Here is a 26,325-nt window from a genome sequence, read left to right on the forward strand (position 1 = left end):
AAAGAAAGGAACCAACAAAAAGGAAGGAAGAAACGAGAAGTGAAAAACCAAAAAGACCACGATTATAGGTCGTGGAACCGTCCGTCTCCGGACGCAGGCGCTAACTACCCCCGTGAGGGGGATGGACTCCTTTTAGTCGCCTCTTACGACAGGCAGGAATACCTCGGGCCTATTCTAATCCCCGGACCCGCAGGGGGGGACGCTGTAAAGTGTACAATGTACTAATGTAAATGAATTGCAGCTTACTATAGTAACCTTACAACAGAAGTCTTCTGTAACAAAAAAAAAGTACCCATAAGAAAAATATTCTGACAATCGTCCCCAAATCGTTACGAATTAGCAAGATATTATGCGTTTTTGGCGTATAAACCATCTGGACTACGTGCAGTCCATGATCATGCTCACGTAGCGTTACAGGACTACCATTAAAGTATGGAAATGTAGCAGTGCACGTAGACACTTAACGAAATAGAATAAGCAGCAATAACAAGTGTGTAAATCCGCAAGTTTTTCATTTTTAGATCTACAGGGTATTGAATGAAGGTAGCGAAAAGAGGAATGAGGGAGAAGATATCAAAACATTTCATTGTTGGTTATCGATCTGCCTGACTGTAACTTTGTCACAGAAGAAGTAAAAATCTTGTTTCCAGTGACATTGCAACCCACAGTTACCACAGACTTCCTCACTCCACCGCCCTTTTTTTTAAGGGAGGAGGGCACGGACGGGAGGGCAGAGTGGACAGGGGTCAACGTATTAGGAATGGGGAGGGGAAATGATTAGTGGGAACATATTTTTTTAATCTTTTTATTTTTTTATATTTTTATTTGTATTTTCTTTACGCCATACCTAAAATACGAATAACTAGCGTCGCATCGTGCACTAAGTAAACAAAACCAATAATCTCAGCCGGCCGAAGTGGCCGTGCGGTTAAAGGCGCTGCAGTCTGGAACCGCAGGACTGCTACGGTCGCAGGTTCGAATCCTGCCTCGGGCATGGATGTTTGTGATGTCCTTACGTTAGTTAGGTTTAACTAGTTCTAAGTTCTAGGTGACTAATGACCTCAGAAGTTGAGTCCCATAGTGCTCAAGGCCATTTGAACCATTTGAACCAATAATCTCGGCACTTTTCTACGCCGAGGTAATATGTATGGGAAACGGAATATGAGCTTCGTACACCATGCAGAAGGGTGCGCCGCTGCCCTCCTCACGCTTCATCATCCATGCATGTTGCAGGTTATTCCATTGGTAATTGGTCGTGGTGTTCTCATGAGCTCAGTCGGTGGGTATCTTCTCCTACCTCTTGATGATCCAGCTGCTTGGAGGGCCACATAGAGCATTCCCTAAGAAATTACAAAAAAAAAACGCCCATACTTTGCGTTTCCGTACAGTGTTACAATGACGTTCTTGTAGGTAGTTCCAAAAGTCCAATACATCTTTAGGACCATCGTGAAATAAATATTTCACCGCGTGCCCACAGACCTACGTGACTGTGTTGGTTTTGATGCGCGGGAAATACGGCTCGTCCGGAAAAACGTGGAAGCCGAGGTGCGATATGTTCCGGAGTCGGCTGTAGAAAGTACGAAAAAATTTGTCGACCCAAGCGCCAAACGTCTTCTGTGGCGCCACAACTGAGACGGTGCCCGTCTTTGTGTTGGACTCCGCAGCCTGCGTAGAGAGGCGAATCCGACATATGTATTTTGTGGAGTCGCGATCGGGTGATCTGTTTATTGTTGACTCTGGTGCACCATTTGATCGGAATTTGGGTCCAGTGTAACCGCGCGTATCGTCTGTCACACCACCTTCCAACTAGCACGAGGGTTCTTGGCTTCCACAACGGTTGGCGGGCGCCTCTGTTGTAGGACGCGATATATCTCCCGCACCATTGACTGTTTCGTCGGTGGTACTGCGAGACAGACAGAATTAAATGCAAAAGTGATCGAAGTAATAGAAAGCTTGGGGTATGTCTTGCGTCGTCAGTGGGGGTGTAGGAGAAGGCGGAGCTAGGGACTGCAGCAACAAACCCGTAAAATTTTCCAGGCTGTGGCGTCGCAGCTTGATGTGCGAGCTGAGAAACAGGGCCACCGCTCTGTCGTGGACTAGTCCAAGACGACCTCCATCTGGGGGAAGGATCAGCGATTCATAATCGACCTTGAAGAGCACGCCTGTACTGACATAGGGTCCAAATGTCGCTGATATATGTCGAGCTGTCGTTAACGGTATTGGAATTTCACGCGGTATGAGTGGAATGCGTGATGCTAGGTAGTTAAGGACCGTAGTGCACCGTATGTCGTCGTGAAACTCTACTCCGAGGCATTTAATAGTAGCACAAAGCTGCAGGGAGTCGACACACGCTGGTGTTAGCCCATCGCCTATGTTCATGGCGACCGATTAAGCGTCATTGAGACAGCTGTCGGAAGGCTCACCATATGTGAAAATCCATGCTAGTGCGTTGGTTATATCGTCACGATTGTGGAGCACGAGAACCAGGTCGTCTGCATATGCTGTACAGCGAAATGTGACGCCACCTACGGTTGTATTGTATGTTATCTGGGGGCCTAGAAACGACGGAGAGGCTCCGTCCACGCCGCAGCCGCAGGTGTCCCCTACCGCTGTCAACTTCACCCCTTCTCTTTCAGGGTTATTGTGGGGTTCGAACCCCACCCCTCACACCAGACGAATGAAACCCCTATGTTTGCGTGGTAGAGTAATGGTGGTGTATGCGTACGTGGAGAACTTACTTGCGCAGCAATCGCCGACGTAGCGTATATGAGGCGGAATAAGGGGAACCAGCCCGCATTCACCGAGGCAGATGGAAAACCACCTAACAACCATCCGCAGACTGGCTGGCTTACCGGACCTCGACACAAGTCCACCGGGCGGATTCGTGCCGGGGACCCGGCGCTCCTTCCCAATCCGGAAAGCCGTGCGTTAGACCGCATGGCTAACCGGGCAGGCCCACCTAACGTTAGTCCGATGAGACTTTGATGGAAACCGCAGAGGAGCGGTTCCAGTGCCAGATCATAGGGTAAGGTCGACATGTGGCAGCCTTGACGCACAGATTTGGAAATTGGGAGGGACTGCTTGAGAAGCCCGTTGACGAGCACCTTGGAGGTCGCCCCTCGAAGGAGGCCAATTACGACATCTATGAATTGCACTAGGTACTGCATGTGTTGGAGGAGGACGTGAAGTATACGTGATACACTCGGTCGAAAGCTTGGCTAAAAGGTAGAGATGTCAGCACTGCCGGGATGCGGAGTGCCATCGCTAGGGACATTACGTCACGGTTTCGCCACAGTGTTGGTGTGGATGTTATGGATACTCCCTAGGGAAGCCTGATCTGGTGAGATCACTGTATATTCGCTAACAGTACAGTGAATATCTTCGTATCGCAGTTGAGAAGTGTCAGCGGATGGTAATCATGTACTCGAGCGCCACCTGTCGGTTTGTGAAATATATAATCATCCCTTGACGAAGACTGCGGGGAGCGAAACCACGGGAGACAAAGCTCCCAAAGAAATAAGTAAATACCGAAAAGTTGTATAAAATTAACTTTTCATAACTGGGATTCACAGTCATGTGGAATTTCTTGAAAGACATCATGTTTACGCCAGTGCCTGTTAAACTTTTTATTTCCACTACTGCAATTTCGGCGTTCGGCCATTATCAAGTGCAGATGTTTTTGCTTTAAGCTATGTCTACTTTATACAAGCTGACACATTTATAACAGCAAATAACAACGACATATAAACCTGTCAGCTTGTGTAAAGTAGACATGGCTTAAAGACAAAACATCTGCTTTTGATAATGGCCTAAGGCCGAAATTGCAATAGTGGAAATAAAAAGTTTAACAGTCACAGTCATGATGTATTTCAAGAGTTCTGTAAAACTCCACAGTGAGTCCATCGGGGCCAGAAGATTTGATCGACTCTTGTTTAACTATGGCGTCGATAACTTCGTCTTCCGTAGTTTCGTCCAATAATTTAGGTTGTAAGTCCAGTGGAAAGGTGCCATAAAGCAATAGTGAGATGCCTCTTGTCACCGTCGTCGGGTCGGAAAATTAAGGAGAATAAAGTCGTGGATAATGGCCGAGGAAGGCTGCACCAGTACTACGTTGCGTGGTGAGGCGACAGCCGATCGCAGTGGTGATGTCCTATATCAGCGCCCTTCGCCATAGTTTACGTTCTCGAATGACGTGGTACATGGTGGGTCGTTCCGTTGCTATTCTATCACGTGTTAGCGCTCTGACGATCGTCCCTTCGAAGTATCGGCGCATATGGGCTACGATCTGTGCCCTCGCACGGTGTACTGTCATCTGTCGCTCAGGCGTGGGTGGCAACGAGGCACATTCGCGAAGGATGGTTAAATAAAAATCGAGGTTGCACCGCCTGCGATGAGCGGTCTAACGAACATACGTAATCAAGGTTCTCTGTAGGGCCGGCTGATCGACCTGTAGGATACTTTGGGAGGCGGCTTAACCAACAACTCTATGGGACCTCGGTGGCGCTCCGACAATTCGGAGAAGCGAGGTGGGCGAGATTTAACTTCCAAGGGTGTCGGCTGCGCCACTTTCGTGGGTGACGGCACATATGTAGGCCTCGTGATCGGGAAAGGCTACAGTCTACACATCCGCATCTCTCACTGTTGCCGCGAGAGAACGGGAGACTAAATCCTACCAATGCATCCCGACGAGTGTCCCGTAAAATGAGTACGAATGGCTCTGAAGCTGATCCTTAGGTGCCTGGGTGCTATTGAAATCTAACCTTAAGTCCTAGTCTTCGTGCCTGTCATGAAAATGCAGCGATAGGTTTGTAGATCGTTATTTGCAATGGAGGCCGCCATCACCGAAGCCATAAATGTTGTGGTCTGTCGTCTGCAGACCGTGTCCGCGCCGTCGTTTGCTGTTACTTGGAAGAGGCCGAGTTATGTGACGAGACACCCCTCTCCTCATCCACCACAGAGGACGTAGAATCTTATTCAATGTCGTTCGTCCAAAGACCGTAAGTTAATCGTGACTGCAGTAGGGCACTTGCAAGCTGGATGACCAAGGTTGAATCCGCAGTCGTTTCCTGTTGTGTACCGATGACGGGCACTATTCTCGTGATCTGTTTGTCCGAGAGAGCTGAAACGGCTGCGTTGAAGTAAGGAAGGGCGACAGTTTCATCCACGTTTCCTGTCTGGCGGCCGTCAACCGGAGAAGACATCCGCAGCTGGCAATCGTCTGGAGGTTTACGGCGCCGCTTTTTATGTTTCCCCGCTGACCTCTGTTTCTGGACGTGGGTTTCTGTGTCCGAGTGAGTGTGTGGTTCATGCACCGCATCCGCTTCAGGGAGAAAAGCAGAGGTCGGTACAATCTTAGTGTCGAGTTCCATTCTCCCGTCAGAATCTCCCTGTGAAGTCGATGGGCGACCTCCTTCAATCGTTGTGAAACCTGGATGTGCTACGCGTGTGCAGTCTGACATTCCCTGTTTTCCAAGTGGTCCTCTGTATGCCGTGACGGTCGACCGTGTCACCCCCGCGTAACTGAGTGGGAAGGCCATTATCGTAGTGGATAGTCGTTTAACCTAACTGGATTTGAATACACGACGAACGTACATGGCACCATGGCCGCAACAAGAACAAGTACGTGGCAGTTGATCGCACATCACGACTGCTCGACGTCCACCTATGACTAGGTAGGACGGCACGTGTTTTGGTAATTGTTGCACGCCACTGAGGACAGGGTTCGTCTCGAAGGTGTTCCATTTTTCTGCCACGTGGCTAATTACCGTCTCATACGGCTGGAAAGCAGCGGTGGCTACGTCCGGCTCGTCGTGTGCCTAATCCTAGTCCTGCGTGGTTGACGTTAACTACTCCGATATGGTCATCGGAGTGTTGGAACTTGAGAGTGTTCGCACATCTCCTCACAGCACCGTTACAGATCGCGTCATCTTACAAGAACCAAGGGGCACAGACGGTGCTCCAGGAATCGACCTCTGAGAAGGTCCGGCAACAAACATTTTCGCAAGCGATGAGATAGGCAGCCAAGAGTTGCATTCACTTCACAAGATGGTAACTCAGACTAGTGGCAGTCCTACGAATGACTAATGATAATCTTGCCGAAGCTACCTGACGTACGATGAACCAAATGTAACGGTGGAACAATACGCCAGAGCCGGAACCGGCGATCAACACTACGTCTCCAGAATACTGTGTTTAGATCGCCCGGAACGAGAAGGGAACCACTACCACCAGATTAGAAAAATCACCAACCGGCCTACAATCAAGGAAGCTGTGAAAACTACACGCCTTATTGGACAGCAGCGGCAAAGCGAGGAAACGTACACTGCCGATACGCATACTAACCGCCAGGGCAGGTAACTGGGGCGTTAGTGGCCACCAAACAAGAAAAATTAGCGCTCGTTGAACTTAACAAATTGTAACAAGTTGAACGCAGTAAATAGTAATAAGAAGTCGAGAAAGCTAATCGGATCCGCCTTCCCCAAGCACTCCACTCGCTGCTCTTCGCCTCGGCGACACTACAAGCAGCAACACGAACCCAAGTTACTGGGGAATCGCAAGATCTCACGATGGTGGAGGTTTCTCTACTTGGATTGAAATGCACTCATCTTAAAACTTTCTGGATCCGGTTTACGACGAGGTGGTGCACCCTCGTGACCACAGCCCTTCCATCCGACAACCCTGTGCGCCGCCAACAGTCCCAGGGTGTTCTCGCACTGCTCGGACCTGGCTCCTCCTGAGTCGCCAACCGAACTGGCCCAATCACACCACCTGCAAAAACAACGACGTCGCCCCAAAGATAGGGCAACAGATACTACACATCGATTACCACCGCTGCTGCCACTAGCGGACAGGCAACGCTTACGAAACCGAGTGGCGCCAGTCAACACGAGAAGAAGACAAACAACCGCAACAATGCCAACTAAACGATATCGTCTGGCCTCCAACAGAGGGCGGAAACATACAAAGAGCACCAACACGAGCCGCAGCACGGCTATGGAAGCTGATCAGTTGTGTTGTGTAATCGAATTGGAAGCTGATCTTGATGGTAGCTTTTTTGTAGGAATGAGTCATAGCGACTCAATGTGAACAGACTCAAGTACTGGCTACGGTGAGGAAGTAAATAAACTACGCGCGATCACGACACTGAGGACAGGACGCAAACAAGACGTCCCCGCCGCTCACCTGCCGAAGGCAGAAAAATGGTTCAAATGGCTCTGAGCACTATGGGATTTAACATCTGAGGTCATCAGTCCCTTAGAACTTGTAACTACTTAAACCTAACTAACCTAAGGACATCATACAGATCCATGCCCGAGGCAGGATTCGAACCTGCGACCGTAGCGGTCGCGCGGTTCCAGACTGAAGCGCCTAGAACCGTTCGGCCACACCGGCCGGCGCCGAAGGCAGACTCTCTATTTGAAGGTTAAACACTGTATCGTTGAGCTAGCAGGCAACTATCACCTGGAGTGCTCTCTTTGCCCTAGTGATGGTGAAAATAGATAGTTTGCAATGAAAAAGACCAGAATGGTTATAGTCTCAACTTGGAACGAGCTTCCCGGACTCAAAAACATGAAACATGAATTTTCTTACTTTGTGTCACCGATTAAATGAACCATTCAGAATATTTAATCAAAATGACAAGCAAATATCAGGTAAATACAGAAAGATAATTCTCTTCCCCTCCCAGGATGTCACGTCTCTAGCTAGTGACAGCTAAGCTGTATTTTGTGTGTCACCCACTTGGTTTTGAAAGAAATGGAGCAGGCAACTGCATAATTAATGAAATGAATAGGCCAGTGAATTTTATTTTCATTTCTGGAACTAGGTATCGAAGGTAAATCGTAATTATGAATAGTTTCTAGGTTTTCCGACTCTACAAGCCACTCCATTAAGTAAGGGTAGGGGGAATTATTTGAACGGCAAAATTCTTCGGTAACTAATTTGCCGGACGTAATTCAACAGCAGCTGCCTGTGCGTCATTATAACTCATACTTAATCTCTGACAGGGTAAAAGCTGCTAAACTATGCGTTAATTGCATAGACACCCCACGATTGCACACACTACACAGGCATCTCATCGTGGTTGGTAAGTAAATTATTTACACCGTCTATTGTCAGTTTATCTGAATGTAAATTCCTGTTGGAACTAAATCTCTTTGGTTAAGAATTGTTTGTGCAAGGTTTAATTCTGACAGTGGTTTTACGGACAAATAAAAAAAGTACTTGAATAACAGACGAGATACTGAAGCGAATTGGCAGAGCACTGAATCACGTAAGTCGAAACAAGGCATTTAGTGTAGACGACAGTTCCTCAAAATTATTGAGATACTCTGGAGAAAATACCATGATGAAACTGTTCCACTGGGTATGCAAGGTATATTCTGTAGGAAAAATACCCTCAATAAGAACGTAATAATTCCAATGCCAAAGGTGGGAGTTGCTGACAGATGAGACTATTAACGAACTGTCAGCGTAATAGCTCGTGGTTGCAACATACTGACACATTATTTACAGGTTTATCAAAGAAAATAGCTAGAGGAAGCCGGGCTGAGGGAAGATCAATTAGGATTCCGGAGAACACGTGACGCAATACTGACCCTATCTTAGAAAGTATGTTCAAGAAAGGTAAACTTACGTTTCTAAAATTAATCGATTTTAAGAAAACATTTGGCCATGTTGACTGGAGGACACACAGGTATTTTGAAGGCCGCCGGGATAAAATACAGGGAGCCTAAGGTTATTTAGAGCTTGTATAAAAACCAGACTGTGGTTGAAAAACATAAAGGCTAGCAGTCGTTGAGAAGGCAGTGAGAGGGTGTTTTTGTGTAGCCCCGATGATTTTCTGACTGTGCATTGAGCAACCAGTAAAGGATACGAAAGGAAAATTTGTAAAAGAAATTAAAGTTCAGAGAAAAGAAACTTTAGTTTGAGTTTTGCCGATTACGTTGTAATTCTGTCGCCAACGGAAAAAGACTTAAAGAAATAGCTAAATGGTAGGGCGTCGTCGTGAAGAGAGGTGATACGATAAGTATCAACAAAAGTAGAACAACGGTAATGAAAAGTAATCGAATTAAATCAGGTGACGTCGGGGGAAATAGGAGTAGGGAACTAAATTAGTAGATGAGTTTTGTTGTTTAGGCAGAAAAATAAGTGAAGATCTACATCTACATCTACATTTATACTCCGCAAGCCACCCAACGGTGTGTGGCGGAGGGCACTTTACGTGCCACTGTCATTACCTCCCTTTCCTGTTCCAGTCGCGTATGGTTCGCGGGAAGAACGACTGTCTGAAAGCCTCCGTGCGCGCTCTAATCTCTCTAATTTTACATTCGTGATCTCCTCGGGAGGTATAAGTAGGGGGAAGCAATATCTTCGATACCTCATCCAGAAACGCACCCTCTCGGAACCTGACGAGCAAGCTACACCGCGATGCAGAGCGCCTCTCTTGCAGAGTCTGCCACTTGAGTTTGTTAAACATCTCCGTAACGCTATCACGGTTACCAAATAACCCTGTGACGAAACGCGCCGCTCTTCTTTGGATCTTCTCTATCTCCTCCGTCAACCCGATCTGGTACGGATCCCACACTGATGAGCATTACTCAAGTATAGGTCGAACGAGTGTTTTGTAAGCCACCTCCTTTGTTGATGGACTACATTTTCTAAGGACTCTCCCAATGAATCTCAACCTGGTACCCGCCTTACCAACAATTAATTTTGTATGATCATTCCACTTCAAATCGTTCCGCACGCATACTGAAGTAGAGACGACAGAAAAAACAGGGTGCAATAGCAAGAAAAACATTTCTGAAAATGAGGATGTAGTCTACATCCAGTTTTCGGAGGAAGAGCAGGAGGAGGAGGAGGAGGAGGAGGAGGAGGAGATTCGTGTTTAAAGTCCCGTCGACAACGAGGTCATTAGAGATTGAGCACAAGCTCGGATTAGGGAAGGATGGGGAAGGATATTCGCCGTGCCCTTTCAAAGGAACCATCCCGGCACTTCTCTGAAGCGATTTAGGGAAATCATAGAAAATCTAAATCAGGATGGCCGGATGCGGGTTTGAACACAGCCTTCCAGATGCAGGCAGTGTTGGTTTGAACAGTCGTCCTCCCGAAAACGAGGCCAGTGTGATAATCATTGCACTACCTCGCTCGGTAACGTCTTTTCGTAAGGTATTTGTCTGGAGTGTAGCCTATAACGGAACTGAAACGGTTCAGGCAGGAAGAAAATATAAATGAAACTCGAATTCGGGACCTTTGGCTTTCGCGGGCAAGTGCTCTACCATCTGAGCTACCCAAGCACGACTCACGCCCCGTCCTCACAGCTTTACTTCCGCCAGTACCTCGTTTCCTACTTTCCAAACTTCACAGAAGCTCTCCTGCGAACCTTGCAGAACTAGCACTCCTAGAAGAAAGGACATGCGGAGACATGGCTTAGCCACAGCCTGGGGGATGTTTCCAGAATGAGATTTTCACTCTGCAGCGGAGTGTGCGCTGATATGAAACTTCCTGGCAGATTAAAACAGTGTGCTGGACCGAGACTCGAACTCGGGACCTTTGCCTTTCGCGGACAAGTGCTCTACCATCTGAGCTACCCAAGCACGACTCACGCCCCGTCCTCAGTCCCATCCTCAGTAGAGCACTTTCCCGCGAAAGGCAAAGGTCCCGAGTTCGAGTCTCGGCCTGGCACACAGTTTTAATCTGCCAGGAAGTTTCATATCAGCGCACACTCCGCTGCAGAATGAAAATGTCATTCTGGAAGAAAATAGAAACTTTTGAAATGTGATGCTTCAGAAGTGTGTCGGCTACTGTAGCAGTCAGTAGCGACACAGACAAGGAAGGTGAAAAGTTGCGACGGCCAGTGGCAGGAATCCAGAATGATCCGTACATAACACTTGAAGATTAACTAAACTCTTTACTTCTAAAAAGGAAAGAAATATAAATTAACTTCTCGTTATAAGATGGCTTGTGTGCTTCCAGTGCCTCCTACGTGCAATTATTTTTGCACACTATTACTATGTGGAGAACGCACTTTCTACTACTTCGCATTGACGCTCTCGAAGTCTGCGACCAAACTGGACCTGACCAGCAATGGGAGGCTGGTTAGGTCAGTGTTGACAGGCGGTCTTTCTGCAGGTGAGGCGCTGCCCATTCTTTCCACTGGCGCTCGGATCAGCGCCCTCTTGATGCCGTTTAGCGGCGCTGATCTGTCGGTGTGCAGTACACAGTCTAACATAACAGTCGCGACACTTCGCTTTGATTTTGTTGCCTACTGTGCCAGCAGCGCCCCAAGCGGCCAGTAAGTTAAAGTGTGAGTTCGGCGGGATCGTGAAAGCGAATAGTGGTTGTTTATTTTGATTTCTACAATGATTTTTATAAGCGGGAGGGTTTGTAGCGCAATAAATTGCAGAAACAACAGGAAGAAGACACCGCAGCTGTCTTTTTTAGGATTCCTAAGGATCCTGAGAGGTATATACCATCGTATTATTAAACTGTATCGTCAGGATTCACTTGCAAACTACATGTGTATTACTGATTAATGTTTCATTTCAGGATCAGAAAATGGCTAGTTAATAGCAGACGAAAAGACCTTATGAAAAAAGACTCAGTTTACCTATATATTAATATTAGGGTTTGTTCACAACATTTCGAACAAAACCAATTCATGAACGCAGACAATAATAAACTCGCGTGGAATGAAGTATCTATTCTGTTTGACATCCCAGATAACCCACCTCAACTGACGATGAAAAGGAAACTGCCACAAAGATTCGACAATCCATCTAAAGTTATAAAACAGTCCTATGACACAGAAGCAGCCAGTTCAACTCTCCATGTATCAGTGCTAGATTCGTCTGAATCGTCAACACAGACCTGCTTTGACGATGAAGTGGTTAGATTAAGTGCAGTTATTCGTGTCTTACGAAAGCGTGTGAAGTGTCAGAATGTGCAGATTACTAGACTTCGAGCAAAATTATTACGGGACAAGGAATGTGCCTACAGACAGCGATAGAAACTGTATCAGAAGGATAAGGTGAAGAAGGACAAACGAATGTCGAAGACTGTAGGATCCCGATATTTATTGGAATCAAGACATAGTTTCTAACAACTAGAAAGCAAATAATTAGCTGAAGAAGTTGCCTCATTTGGGCTGCTTATTTCTTTGGTATGTATTTCATTCACTTATTTTGTTAGTCACTTAATTTTCCTTGCTTCCGTCCTGTGATGACATTATTTTGTTAGCACCTTGTTCACTGACAGATTGTTTGAAAATTATTCAAATATTTGGTTTTGCGTGAAATGTAATGTAATCAGCTCATTATAATGTTTTCAACATATTTATCCCACTATTTATCAGTTGCTTGTCCCACTTAGAATAATGTAAAGATGAAGGTTGTACTTGTGGCAACAGGCGACAATGACAAACACAGTAGGCCTACAGAACCATAAATGAGCTGTCGATCGCTTTAGTATATAGAGGTACATGTTTGTGCTTCTTACGTGTGAATCTGTATGTTAATATTCTTTTGATACCAACGTGGTAAACTGCAATCCTATCCAACATCACAAGTGTTTCTTCACGAATGTGTTGTAGCTTGCTACTCGATTAATGGTTTTTGTCCACACTTGCGCTTATTTTAGAATCATTTTAGAAACATATATGCCTTCTGATACTACGCAAACCATTGGAGGCAAGAAAATAACTCAAATATTTCGTAAATTACGTAGGAAATGGATGCAAAACAAACATTAGTCTTACGACGCGTCTGACGTTCACCTTAGTCGCCGCTTGGAGCGCTAGTGTCGCCCCATCCGTCAAACGGTAACAACTTTTACAGCAGTGAGTGTCATGACTGTTACGTTACAGTGTGGTGCAGTAGATGCTTTAGGACTGCACAAGACGAATACAGACGTGTTATGTACGGATCATTCTGGATTCCTGCCACTGGCCGTCGCAACTTTTCTCCTTCCTTGTCTGTGTCGCTGCTGACTGCTACAGTAGCCGACACACTTTTGAAGCATCACATTTCAAAAGTTTCTATTTTCTTCCAGAATGACATTTTTACTCTGCAGCGGAGTGTGCGCTGATATGAAACTTCCTGGAAGATTAAAACTGTGTGCCAGACCGAGACTCGAACTCGGGACCTTTGCCTTTCGCGGGAAAGTGCTCTACTGAGTATGGGGCTGAGGACGGGGCGTGAGTCGTGCTTGGGTAGCTCAGATGGTAGAGCACTTGCCCGCGAAAGGCAAAGGTCCTGAGTTCGAGTCTCGGTCCGACACACTGTTTTAATGATGATGAAGAGATAGTTAATCGATGTGAAAAGGGAAAATATTTATTTCACAACTTGACTAAAAGTAGGGATCGTGATATGGGACACGTCCTCAGGCATCAAGGAATCGTTCTTTAATAATAGATGGAAGCGTATGTAGGGAAAGGGGGGGGGGAGGGGAAGAACAGCTGAGAAGGACCACGGTTTGAATATGGTACGAAGATCTAAGTGGCAGCTCGTTGGAGGAGTTATGTAGAGAGAGCGGATTTATTGGATTAGCTTAGAGAACTGCATCAAACCAGTCTTCGTACTGAAGACCACAACTGCAGCAACAGCAACAACTTATATATAATTATCCAATGAAGTGTTTTGTTTCCTCCAGCCGTCTCAATGATTTTATGCACTCGTCATGACTTCCTCTCCTCTTCCAACTTCTCCATTTCCATTAAACTTTTGAGTTACAAGATGCATGTAGTTTAGTATCTGTCTTCTCTTACAGCTTTTCCCCTTTACAGCTCTCATTAGTACCACGGACATTTTGTCCTATTTTCTTAAAACGTGTTCTGTCATCTTGTTTTAGTTAATATTTTCCGCGTATTCCTTTCGTCGTCGTTCCTGCAACTAAGCTTCTCATTTCTCATCTTAACAGACAATTTTCACCATTCTTGTGTAAAACTGTACCCCAAACGGATTGTCAAAGGTCAAAATTCCCGGGTAAAAGTTTTAGAGTGAGCCATTCTAATTATCTATGCAATTATCTATGCAAATTATCTACGGAATTAACAGGAGCGGTTTAGGACCAAAGTGAGACAAGCCGCCGCCTAGGATGCCAAGCTGAGAGGGGTTCCAGAGGCATCACAACAGTAAGATTTGTGTACAGGACGTATCACAATCAGTAGCAGCCGCAGGCGCCTAAATGCAGGATTTCTGTACTGTGCACATTGTAGTTGGCAGCGAAAATTGACACGGTGAGAACGCACGAGGGAAAAGGGGGGAAGAGAAGGGGCGGGGGGAAGAGAGTCTTTGATAAGTTGCTTATGTGGAAAAGTTTTCTCGAATCATCGAAATGGCCATGGAATTAACACAATAGCTGTGGCAAGCAACGAATTGCGCCACTAAACAACAAGCTGCTAACCAGAGATGTACAATAATGAAGAGTGAGACGCCTGTCAAACCAGCAGGACAGGACAGGTAGTTTAAATTGTGGAAAGGGGCCAAAACAAGCGATTGTCAGTTACACTCGAACATACAACTCTATTTATTTGACTAAACATTACAAGAGCCAAGAAAATTTAAAAGAAAACACAGCAATAATTTTTGGAACTTAATTAATGGCTGCATGCGCCATACAGTCTCATGCCTTAAGGGCAAGACCACTTTAATTTAAAATCAGCTGAAAGCCAATAACTTAAGACTAAAAATCAGAAATTTAAAAGGCAGAAGGCCTTATCGTAAATCAGTTCTTTCAATTAGGCTGAAGGCCCAAACAATCTTAAGAGCAAAACAACTTTAATTTAAAAAAAAAAAAAGTCGGCTGAAGGCCCTTCTCTTAAGACTCAAACCAAAATTAAATTTTTAAAGGGCAAAAGGCCTTATCTTAAAACAGTTCTTTAATTAGGCTGAAGGCACAAACAGTCTGACACCTTAAGAGGAGAACAACTTTAATTTAAAAATCGGCCGAAGGCCCAGCACTTAAGACTCAAACCAAAATAAATTTTTAAAAGGGCAAAGGCCTTACCTTAAAACAGTTCTTTAATTAGGATGAAGGCCCAAAAATCTTACGCCTTGAGGGCAAAACAACCTTAATTTAAAAATCGGCTAGAAGCCATACAAATACAAACAACAAAAACAAATAACAAAAGGCAGTACACCCAATGGCACTCAGAAGTTTCCGAGGGTCGGCCTGTAATTCAAACACTAACGCTCGCTTAGGTGAGACAGGCTGTCAGCCCAACCATTCTCGATCCGACGACAACCCAACCAACAGACAGTCAACGGACCCACCGACAAGATAACTTCCGCTCCCATCGACCAGCACACATCAGGGAGTTCAATGGAACAACGTAGAAGGTATTGGCACCCAGAACCAATTATACATTGAGCTGTCAAACTACACACCGCGCTGGACAGCGACAACACGATGAGGAAAATACACTGCCTGAATTTACGTTAATAGCCAGGGCAGGTAACCGGAACGTCAACGGCCACAAGGCAGAACATTCCGCTGGTGCACTTGAATCCAAAATAACCAAGTACAGTTAAACTCCACCGGAGAGTGTCTAAAATTTGCAACTTGAAAACACCTGTTGTTGCTCGCGGGGATGTCCCAACAGCCGACAACGAAATCCAAACGGCACAGTGTGAACAGCCGTGACTTGCGGGTAGATTAAGTCAAAACTCAACTTTCGTGTCCAGAGTCGGTGAGCCACGGACCTCGTAGAAGTGGGAACAGCACCACACACTCCGACCGCGCGGGGACGCCGCCATTGGCCCCGGCCAAACTACACGCCGCGGAGATTTCCTCACTGCTCCAGGCCGACCGACCAACTGCTCGCACACAGCACAGCCGGAAACTATAAGCGCCAGGCCAAAGATACTACAAGGTGCGAATATCGATACACAACGGAGCTACCACTCACGGAGAGAGAGGATAACAGCACAATCGCGATAACTGCGAGAGATTAAACACAGAGTAGCAATCAAGGTTTAATCCAACGTATAACATGAGCCAGCCACGGCTCAAAGAGTTTGGCGCATGATTGCAATCATTTCTCATTGTCAGCCCATGAGACACGGTCGGAAATTTCACAGGGCAGGAAACACAACTTTCAGAGCAGTTCGGGCTCATTCTGCATGCCGTCAGGAAATGTAATGAAATTAAAATTAGGGTCACCGACTGAATCATATTCAACCACAAGTAGAGTACTATTTAACGCGAAGGCTATTTTAACAAATACGTTATACTAATCCTCATCTTAAGTTTCTGATATCTTGGACGCTTCGCTAGTATGAAAAGTTATGAACAAATGATGACGCAAATATCGCCAACTGCGAAGCGCTGTGTAGAACCTTCACCCCGAACTCAGACTGATGGACCTCTTACTTATGTTTTGGTTTCCCTCCATCTGAGGTGCACTGCATGTTGACACGACCATTCATCAGACGCATTTAACTTTTACTGACAAAGCAGTATCGGCGATTATAGAGGGTGGTCTATTGATCGTGACTGGGCCAAATATCTCATGAAATAAGCGTCAAACAAAAAAACTGCAAAGAACGAAACTTGTCTAGCTTGAAGGGAGAAACCAGTTGGCGCTATGGTTGGCCTGCTACATGGAGCTGCCATAGGTCAAACGGACGTCAACTGCGTTTTTAAAATAGGAACCCCCATTTTTTATTACATATTCGTGTAGTACGTAAAGAAATATGAATGTTTTCGTTGGACCACTTTTTCGCTTTGTGACAGATGGCGCTGTAATAGTCACAAACGTATGGCTCACAATTTTAGACTAACAGTTGGTAACAGGTAGGTTTTTTAAAATTAAAATACAGAACGTAGGTGCGTTTCAACATTTTATTTCTATTGTTCCAATGTGGTACATGTACCTTTCTGAACTTATCATTTCTGTGGACGCATGCTATTACAGAGTGATTACCTGTAAATACCACATTAATGCAATAAATGCTCAAAATGATGTCCGTCAATCTCAATGCATTTGGAAATACGTGTAACCACATTCCTCTCAACAGCGAGTAGTTCACCTTCCGTAATGTTGGCACATGCATTGACAATGCGCTGACGCATGTTGTCAGGCGTTGTCGGTGGATCACGATAGCAAATATCCTTCAACTTTCCCCCACAGAAAGAAATCCGGGGACATCATATCCGGTGAACGTGCGGGGCATGGTATGGTGCTTCGACGACTAATCCACCTGCCATGAAATATGCTATTCGATACCGCTTCAACCGCACGCGAGCTATGATGTGCCGGACATCCATCATCTTGGAAGTACATCGACATTCTGACATGCAGTGAAACATCTTCAAGTAACATCGGTAGAACATTACGTAGGAAATCAGCATACATTGCACCATTTAGATTGCCATCGATAAAATGGGGGCCATTTATCCTTTCTCCCATCATGCCGCACCATACATTAACCCGCCAAGGTCGCTGATGTTCCACTAGTCGCAGCCATCGCGTATTTTCCGTTGCCCAATAGTGCATATTATGCCGGTTGAGGTTACCGCTGTTGATGAATGACGCTTCGTCGCTAAATAGAACACGTGCAAAAAATCTGTCATCGTCCCGTAATTTCTCTTGTGATCAGTGGCAGAACTGTATACGACGTTCAAAATCGTCGCCATGCAATTCCTGGTGAATAGAAATGTGGTACGGGTGCAATCGACGTTGATGTAGCATTCTCAACACCGACGTTTTTGAGATTCCCGATTCTCGCGCTATTTGTCTGCTACTGATGTGCGAATTAGCCGCTACAGCAGCTAAAACACCTACTTGGGCATCATGATTTGTTGCAGGTCGAGGTTGACGTTTCACATGTGGCTGAACACATCCTGTTTCTTTAAATAACGTAACCATCCGGCGAACAATCCGGACACTTGGATGATGTCGTCTGGGATACCGAGCAGCACACATAGCACACGACCGTTGGGCATTTTGATCACAATAGCCATACATCAACACGATATCGACCTTTTCCGCAATTGGTGAACTGTTCATTTCAACACGGTTAATGTATCACGGTCCGCCCTCGTGGTCTCGTGGTAGCGTTCTCGCTTCCCGAGCACGGGGTCCCGGGTTCGATTCCCGGCGGGGTCAGGGATTTTTCCTGCCTCGAGATGACTGGGTGTTGTTGTGTCGTCTTTATCATCATCATTCATCCCCATTACGGTCGGAGGAAGGCAACGGCAAACCACCTCCATTAGGACCTTGCCTAGTAAGGCGGTGCGGGTCTCCCGCATCGTTCCCCTACGCTCTGTAAAGAAGCATGGGACTTCATTTCCATTCCAATGTATCACGAAGCAAATACCGTCCGCACTGGCGGAATGTTACGTGATACCACGTACTTATACGTTTGTGACTATTACAGCGCCAGCTCTCAAAAACGAAAAAAGTGGTCTAACTAAAACATTCATATTTCTTTACCTACTATACGAATATGTAATAAAAATGGGGGTTCCTATTAAAAAAAAACGCAGTTGATATCCGTTTGACCTATGGCAGCGCAATCTAGCGGGCCAATCATAGCGCCATCTGGTTTCCTCCTTCAAGCTAGACGAGTTTCGTTCTTTGTAGTTTTTTCGTTTGATATTTCGTGAGATATTTGGCCCGGTCACTATCAATGGACCACCCTGTTCTGTAATTAATAAAAGTGTATGATACTATTCGCTATTTCTAAGGAACTTGCTAAGGTGCAGAGATTGGCCTGCTTAGCCATAACGGGCGGAATTAGCAGCACACCAACCGCTGGAATGGAAGCCATGCCGTATATACCTCCACTTCACCTTTGGGTCAAGATGGAGGCAGTAGCTGGGGCACACAAAACTGGCAAAAACTGGGTCTCATTCGGATATCCAGAATCACACACTAACATAGTAGGGTAAATATAGGAACGGCTGGGGACATGCCTGACGACTATATAAGAACTCCCAACTGCTTCGACAAGCCTTACAACGTAATAATTGGCAGTAGGGAGCAGTGGGAAAAAAATGTTCGACACTGTACGGGGGATATCGTTTGGTTCACCCATGGGTCGAAAACAGACCAAGGTGTTGGGGCAGGGGTGTACGTGGTTCAGACAAGACTGGAGAGCATCATCTCTCTAGGGAAACTGGCCTCAGTATTCCAAGCTGAAATTACTGCAATCAGGGCATGAGTGGAGGAGAATATGCGTAGGTGCTACAATGACCGTAGCATCTACATCTATTCAGACAGCCAGGCAGCCCTGAAATCATTGGCAGCTCCTGCAACAAGATCTAACATTGTTACAGATTGCCACAGGGCTCTGGTGCAGCTAGGGGGAAGCAATAGGGTAAACCTGGAGTGTCTAAACATGCTGCCTGATGTCTGTTTGTTCTATATCGTGTCTCCCTACCACTTTCGCGCAACGACGCTCTGAGGGCGTTTTTTAGTGAATATAATAGTTTGAACCTTTGAACCTGGGTCCTGTTGCTGGTAAGGAGACGCCAGACCACACATGACATGTAGAATTCAGAAGAGTTCAGTGAGACTAGCGATGATATAACCAAATACTTAATGATTTCAGCGTCAGCTCCACTGCACTCCCTGTAAAAGAATCTTAATACTAACTAAATTTAGTGGAAGGGGTTCAAGGCTTTCCTATTTTTATTAGCTGGTAAAATAACGTCGAAAAAGCAGTTAAGTTTGCCATTGGAAATTTTATTCTACTCACAAAACATCGTTTATAAATTGCACTATTGATAAAAGGAAATGTTTTAATACAGGATGGTAAAAACCAACTGCGTTCAACAAAAATGTGAACGAATATTCCCTGAATGGGTTTCCAAGTTCTACAATGGATTGAAGGATGACCTATGCCATATCACATCTATAATCTAGGTTTAAATTAAGTTTCACAAGAGAGAAAACTATCAAAATGGTCTACAGTGACTGTCAATTATCTTTAATTACTTATCTAACTTGTCGTAAATTACAGTGGCTGATGTGGCTTCTCAATAACTATATAACAGAAAAATCATCACATTTCAGATTTTTACTTCAAGTGGTAAATGTGAACACCATGAGCTTTAATTGACGATCGACACTAGTATTACGTAAAGGGGATGTAACAGATAAGACTTCTGCAGTTCTGAGTGAAGCCTTATGCGCTCAAAACTGCGGCATTGCGTGCGTTCATTACCTTGTCGGTGTTCGTCAGGGACCGGCGGCCGGCGCAGCTCCGTCCAGCTCTCCCACTCGGAAGCAATTCCCTCCTAACTTCTCCTTACTACAATTTACCGCAATTGGTTTAAAAAAAACTATCTGGCTGTGTTTTCATCTGACCAATCAGGGTCTCAATGTTAACCTTAAGCTACACCTACGAAAATTCTGTCCATCCAATGAGAAACGTTATACTTTTCGTGGTGGGACAATGTTTTTAAAGTTTGCAACATAACAGAGACGCGAAAAAGTCTCACGCTAAATCTTGCAGCTGGTGTGGTCCTTTTAGCGTTGTCGTAAGATCTATACTGTTCTTCTGGAGGGCTCTATCTTTTAACATGGGCTGGGGGGTGGTCCTAACGTAACAGAGATGCGAAAAAGTCTCACACTAAAACTTGCGGGTGGTGTAGCCCTTTTTGTGTTATTGTAAGATCTATACTGTTCTTCTGGAGGGCTCTAGCTTTTAACATTGGCTGGGGGGTGGTCTTGACATAAGAGAGACGCGAAAAAGTCTCACGCTAAAACTTGCGGGTGGTGCGGTCCTAGCGGTTAGCTGGCGACGTGGGTGTCCGTCCGTCCCTTATCGTTGGGCCTTCCAGCTTAACACGGTTCTGCTCTCGGGTTCTCGTTTCTCCCCTGGGAACTGCGTCTGTCTCACGGTGGGAAGGTATGACATGCATTTATGCATTCTTGTGTTAGTCTGTGGTATTCCATTTGCTCACTCGTTACTCATATTACTTTGGTTAATTTAATGTCACGATTTATTTGGAGCTATGTGACATACTACTGGATTTGCTTATCATGTCAGGGTTTTCATGGAAGGTGTTGGATTTGCCTGACACCTTACAAGTGGGTTCCTGGCCACTCAGGGATCTGTGGCAATGAACAAGCCGATAGATTGGCTAGGATGGGGGCAACAACTCCATTTATTGGACCGGAACCTGTCCTGACAATCACCAAGGCTATGATCAGATTAGAACTACGGACTTGGCTTAGGAAACAGCACGTAGGATATTGGACCAAGGTCCATAAACAAAGACATGGTAAGGTAATGATGCCCAAGCCATATTTTAAAAGAAGCTCTATAATCCTGGGATTGCACAGGAAAGAGATTAAACTCATGACTGGACTGATGACCGTCCACAGGAATTTCAAAGAACACCTACACACAACGGGTATAACGGAAGAGGACCCTAAATGTAGGATCTGTGACGAGGGTGAGAAACTGCATCACACCTAATCTTCGAATGCATAGCATTGGAGAGTAAAAGACACAGAATCTTCGGGACAACTAGACCTGAAGAAATTGTGTCTAACAAAAAACCGGTAGAGGGACTCCTTGCATTATTTAAGGGCACTGGTTGGCTTTACTAGTTATACAGGGAGCGGTACCGCACAATAAACCTAGTTTCGGTGCGGGCAGTGGCGGGTCAGACCTAAGCTGTTTTAGCCCTCCTGTTAAAATCAATCAATCAATCAGTTCGTTATTTTGATTATTGCAGGAAGAATGGCAGTATCGCTTAATGAAGACATATTTTAGGCAACAAAGACAATACTCTCAACGTTTTACGTTCCTTTTTGAATGTGTTGATGACAGCTGTTTCTCCCTCATAAATCGGATTTGCTCCGCACGCACTCGCCGGGCCCATTTCTTCGCGAGTTTTTGAGCCCTCCTCGTTTTCTTGATTTGGAACCTTATATCACACCAATGAAAGTATTCTTACGAAAAGTTGTTAAGTTCATAATTATCAGAAGAATAGAAAGTCACGTCCTCTCGTAATCTTTACAGGATAACTAAGGGCGATGCTAGAAAATAAAAAGAAATGAATCGCTTCTGGCGGATGAGTTTCTCAATAATTACGACAGCTGCTGAAGAGGAGGGCTGTCTAAATAATTCCCATGTTCTTTATTTTACTTATGGTCAGTCAGTCTGGATATTATTAGTAACTATGCTTTAGGGTAAAGTCATTGCGCTATGCTTCAGAATTCCGGCTGCCAGTAAATGCGGAAGCAGCAGGCATCGCAGCGTCTTCGACAGACGAGCTTCACAACTGCTAGCCAGTTTAGCACCTCGGCATAGCAAACGTATTCCTCCTGTCGCTAGTCTAATGGCGAAGTGGCAACGTTGTAGAACACGTGTGGCAACTACGTGGCCGTTGGTTAACTTCCTGGTGTGGTTCAGAATCGGCGCGGTAAATTCACTTGATATTTCGTTGTCATTTCCGATTTAAAAAATCAGAAAGATTTTGACTTATAGTGTAACACTGGGCCCTCAAATTTATCATTCGATTCCAGGAGAGCCATTCTACACAGAACCAATAAGTAATCTCATATTTAACATTAATAATTATCTCTGCTAATCAAGAATACCACAGAGACATGAGCTATAAGAATACTACATTGAAGAGCCAAAGAAACTGGTACGCGCGCCTTATATCGTGTGCCCCCGCGAGCACGCAGAAGTGCCGCAACATGACGTGGCATGGACTCGACTAATGTCTGGAGCAGTGCTGGAGGGAACTGACACCATGAATCCTGCAGGGCTGTCCATAGTACGAGAGGCTGGTGATCTCTTCTGAACAGCACGTTGCATGGCATCCCAGATAATAATGTTCATATCTGGGGAGTATGGTAGTCAGAAGACGTGTTTAAATTCAGAACAGTGTTCCTGGAGCCACTCTGTAGCAATTCTGGACATGTGGGGTGTCGCATTCTCCTGCTGGAATTCCCCTTCCGTCGAAATGCACAATGGACATGAATGGATGCAAGCGATCTGACAGGATGCTACGTACATGTCACCTGTCAGAATCGTATCTAGACGTATCAGGTGTCCCATATGACTCCAACTGCACACCCCACACCATTACAGAGCCTCCACGAGCTTACACAGTCCCCTGCTGACATGCAGGGTCCAAGGATTAATGAGGATGCCTCCATACCCGTACACGTCAATTCGCTCGTTACAATTTGAAACGAGACTCGTCCGACCAGGCAACATGTTTTCCAATCATCAACAGTCCAATGTTGGTGTTGACGGGGCCCAGACGAGGCGTAAAGCCCTGTGTCGTGCAGTCATCAAGGGTACACGAGTGGTTCTTCGGTTCCGAAATCCCATATCGATGACGTTTCGTTGAATGATTCGCACGCTGACACTTTTTGATGACCAAGCATTGAAATCTGCAGCAATGAGCGGAAGGGTTGCACTTCTATCACGTTGAACGACTCTCTTCAGTCGTCGTTGGTCCCGTTCTTGGAGGGTCTTTTTCCGGCCGCAGCGATGTCGGAGATTTGATGTTTTAGCGGATTCACAGTACACACTCGTGAGATGGTCGTACGGGAAAACCCCTACATCATCGCTACCTTGGAGATGCTGTGTCCCATCGTTCGCGCACCGATTATAACACCACGTTCATACTCTCATAAATCTTGATGACCTGCCATTGTAGCAGCAGTAATCGTTGTCTTGGTCGTAGGTTCTGAACTCAGCTTTATACGTCTTCTCTTACCGAGCTTTCAGTTCCTTGACCGAAGCCGGCCGAAGTGGCCGAGCGGTTAAAGGCGCTACAGTCTGGAACCGCACGACCGCTACAGTCGCAGGTTCGAATCCTGCCTCGGGCATGGATGTGTGTGATGTCCTTAGGTTAGTTAGGTTTAAGTAGTTCTAAGTTCTAGGGGACTTATGACCACAGCAGTCGAGTCCCATAGTACTCAGAGCCATTTTTGCACCTTGACCGAAAACCATTAAGGAACTCTTAACTTCACTACCATCTTAAGGCTCATCGCAGAAAAAGAAGTACAATAGAGATTTCGACTGCTTTCCTGCCAAGCTCATGAATACGTTCCTTTGTGAAATCAGCAGAGTGTAGATGGGCGTTTCCGTACAGTAGCATCACTAGTTGCGGTTTCCTAGGTCGCTTTTCGTGTACTGGGACTGCAAGGCTCCTCAGTTTTTGAAACAGATACCAAATTCCATGGACATACCTCTGGGACCCAATTATTAACAAAAACATCATGTTTGTGGAACTGCGCTATATTTATAGGTAGACTATAAATATCTGCGTCAGCGTCAGCGGGTTCCAGTCTGTGAACTATAGTTACTGGACTGGCGGACTGGACTAGCAGGTTCCAGTCCGTGAACAATAGTTACTGCACTGAATTGGCAGATTCTAGCCGAGGGGAAAAATGTTCGTAAAGTAATTTCAAGTTAAACACATTTTTTGAAATGTCATTTACTGTAATAGTTTGAGTTTACAAGAGTAATGGTTGTGTCATCTCTGAAACTAAGTGTTTTGTGATATTTGCATTATCGATTGATAGACATACAGAGCAGTTATGTCTTGTTGCCTTACGAAATAACCATTTTGTGTAGTCAAACGACTTTACCGAAAACAGAGCAGAGGACCTGCAATACAGGTACGTTATGTGAGTTGCATACAAATCAGGCTAAACGCGCTTCAGATTGTTCGAATACTTTCGAGCATGATAGTACATTGATGGTCAATAGAGTTTAGTGGAGATGTCAGCTGAGAGTATTTCGATGAGATGGAATGCCGTTGCCTGATTCCCTTTTCCATTTATGATTTGTCAGTATTCACCTGAAATCGAATGGAATCCGTAACGATGATGACTATTTTATTCAGTATTCTAACATAGGTCTAGTTAGTGCATTGGTTATGAAGAGCTTAAAGTACAGATTTTACTGAAACTGTGTAAAACATGTCTCGAAATTGACGAATCCTAAGCGAAACGATACTTCTTATTCCATAATTTCATTCACGATTTCCAGAAAATACCGTGCGCGATTTTCACCTCTAAAGTCCGATTGTTGCTATGTTTAGTTAAAAATCTAACGACTTTTATGTGAATTGTGACGAACGTAGTGCACCTCCTACACACTATGAAGAAGAGGTGGTAAATATTGTGTATACCTGTCTAATTTCTTGTGAAATAGAAAAACTAAAATATTTGACGCGGTTGAGAGAGTGTCATATCTCCACAGACATTATTAAACAATATCTAAATTTCCTTTTGTCTAACTTTTACTCCAGCCTTCATCATTTATGCTGAAATACCATTTCCAACTCGTTTCCTTTCTTCATGATTTCCATACTGGTGTTTAACAAATCTTGTCATTAAACAAGCTGTGCTACGTCCTTTTTTATTTTTGCAGTTTGCTGTATGCGAATAGAAAATTAAGTAATGATGACTCTCCATGGTTCCACATGAGTGAAGTTTACTCACACGTCTGCGGTGCATCTGCATCTGCAGTCGAGCTTAGAGCCGATCATAGAGGTATCGGAAATCATCTTTGGAAATAATATAACACACGTAGCTTTGTATGGGAGTGAAACATGGACAACAACTAATTCAGAAATTAAGAGAGTCGACGCGCTTGAAATGTGACGCTATAGAAGAATGAAGGTTAGGTAGGCAATTCCACGTTCGGACATTAGACGGCCAATCGGACCCGACTGATTGCCTTGTTGTCTTCTGCCACTGGGGCAATCGGACGCAGTATGGAGGGGTATGGGTACAGCTTACCGCTCTCTTGGTCGTTGCCGGGTTCCTTGACCTTGTAACCGCTACTAATCGGTCGAATAGCTCCTCATTTGGTCTCCGAGGCTGAGTGCAACCCGAACCAGTCTTCCCATCAATATCCAGGCGGTGCCAAGAATCGAACCTGGGTCCTCCATTTGGCACTGAGCTACACCAGACCTCAGATACAGAGGGCGCTAGGTGAATAGACTGAATAACTAATGAGGGGTTACTGAATCGAATTGTGGAAAAATGAAATTTTTGGCACAGCCTGATGAAAAGCCACGCTGACCACTCAGCAGCAGAGGTGGACGTTAGGTGGATAGTTGGAATAACTGATGAGGGGTACTGAAACGAATTGTGGAAAAAAGAAATTTGTGACACAACCTGATTAAAAGCCAGACTGCTCATTGAGATACGAAGGTAAACTTTAGGTGGACAGGATGAATAGCTAATGAGGGCTACAGAATCGAATTGTGGAAAAACAAAATTTGTGACGCAACCTGATTATAAGCCACGCTGATCACTCAGCATCAGAGGTGAGCGCTAGCTGGATAGTTTGAATAACTAATGAGTGGCACTGAAAAGAATTGTAAAGA

The sequence above is a fragment of the Schistocerca cancellata genome, chromosome 3 (assembly GCF_023864275.1).
Source record: "Schistocerca cancellata isolate TAMUIC-IGC-003103 chromosome 3, iqSchCanc2.1, whole genome shotgun sequence".
NCBI classification, from domain to species: domain Eukaryota; kingdom Metazoa; phylum Arthropoda; class Insecta; order Orthoptera; family Acrididae; genus Schistocerca; species Schistocerca cancellata.